General features: G+C 48.7%; 1 pseudogene; it reads left to right on the top strand.

Moving 5' to 3' along the window:
• Positions 1-1,192: 1,192 nt before the first annotated feature.
• Positions 1,193-1,346, top strand: LOC128776031 (U1 spliceosomal RNA; annotated as a pseudogene).
• Positions 1,347-1,676: the final 330 nt, after the last annotated feature.

Below are 1,676 nucleotides of genomic sequence, written 5' to 3'. Positions count from 1 at the left end.
GACCGCACTGGCTGGCACAGGAGCAAGATCCAGGGGAGATCGCGAGGAATCTCATCCTACCAGACACAGGGGGTCTGATAAATTCTCCTCATGCCGCTGACACTTCCATCTTCCGTAATTTAAAGAAAGAAACAAGAAGTGCTCCCCTGAACTCACTCTGGGCGTCCCGCTCTGCAGATGTGTAGTGACAGAGACCCCGAGAGGAACCAGCCTTTGAAAAAACTGAGGCCATCGAGGGCCCGACCAGATGAGGGCCTTGAGCCCACCGGGATAACAGGTTTTAGACATGTCCAGATAAGGGTTAGAAATATCTGGAGAGTAGATCTCCATGAGCAGAGACTCACAGGGAGCACACAGCTCCAGAGGAAAGGGAGGCTAACGGGGGCTAATTGGGACTCATTGTATGATGCTAACCTACGATCGCAAGAAAACGGAGCTCAGATTGTACTTTACTTCCAAATTCGCAGTCGAGGTGGATCATCAGACTGGAAAAGGCAGGATTAATGCTGATGAGAAGGAATGAAGTCACATATAACGGCCACAAGCCGACTTCACGTACCCACTGAATACCTAACGGCCCCAGCAGGATTTGGCCCCCTCAGAGTGCTCCTTAGATACTTCCAAGCCCAGGGTGGTAGGCTCCAAAGGTTTGTCCACCATTCGAAATCCCCCTGTCGGTAATGATTCTCAAGAACCTAGCACTCTGCAGGCCACAGCCAGTCAGCTCTGCTGTTGCTACGAGTACACACGCCCCAGCGTGAGGGGTGCTGAAGGCACTCCCTCAACCCCCCCAGAGTGTGGCAGAGACCAACTGACCTCCTTCTAGAACACAAGCTGCACAGGGGTAGGGTATTGGTCTGTCCCTACCCCACCCCCGCTATATGCCGTCAGGGTCTAGAATAGGGTCTAACAGATAGCAGGAGCTCAGGAAATCATACTCGTAACAAGTCTTTCCTAAACATTCCAAAACTAAAGAAGAACGAGACAGAGAATAATAACAACTGTTAAAAGATGTTGCTAACTTGGGGGTTCTCAGGCCCAGATTTAGGAATGCCTGTGTACAAATTACAAAAAAGTACGCCCTTGAGCAGGCCCATGGCTTTGCATGTAGAAAACGCCTTTGCGGAAAGGAAAGGGCTCATTGGTCTGACAAAATAGAAAAAGAAGTTTCCCTTTGCCTGTCCGCCAGGTGGGCAGGGAATGTACCATGATCGGGAAGGTGGTTTTCCCAGGGCGAGGCTTATCCATTGCACACCGGATGTGCTGACCCCTGCGATTTCCCCAAATGTGGGAAACTCGACTGCGTAATCTGTGGTAGCGGGGGACTGCGTTCGTGCTTTCCCCTAAAAAACAAAAAAAAGGAAGAAAACCCCACTTGGTGGGCACAGCCTGGGCAGAGGGCTTGTTTAGTAGGTGTCAACTCTGTGTAAAGAATAAGGCTTGCCTTAAGAGAAGAAAGGAACAGAGAAGAACTACAAAAACAACCATAAAACGAGTAACAAGTACATACCTCTCAATAAATACTCTGAATGTAAATGGACTAAATGTTCCAATCAAAAGACAGAGGATGATGAAATGGATAAGAAAGCAAGATCTATCCATTTCCTGCCTCCAAGAAACTCATTTCAGACCTAATGACACCTGCAGATTGAAAGTGAAGGAATGGAGAAGCATTT

Source organism: Panthera pardus, unplaced genomic scaffold (genome assembly GCF_024362965.1).
Source record: "Panthera pardus isolate Hobbes unplaced genomic scaffold, ASM2436296v1 HiC_scaffold_11, whole genome shotgun sequence".
In the NCBI taxonomy this organism is placed as follows: Eukaryota; Metazoa; Chordata; class Mammalia; order Carnivora; family Felidae; genus Panthera; species Panthera pardus.
The sequence above is the reverse complement of the archived record's forward strand: the minus strand, read 5'-3'. Positions and strand labels throughout refer to the sequence as shown.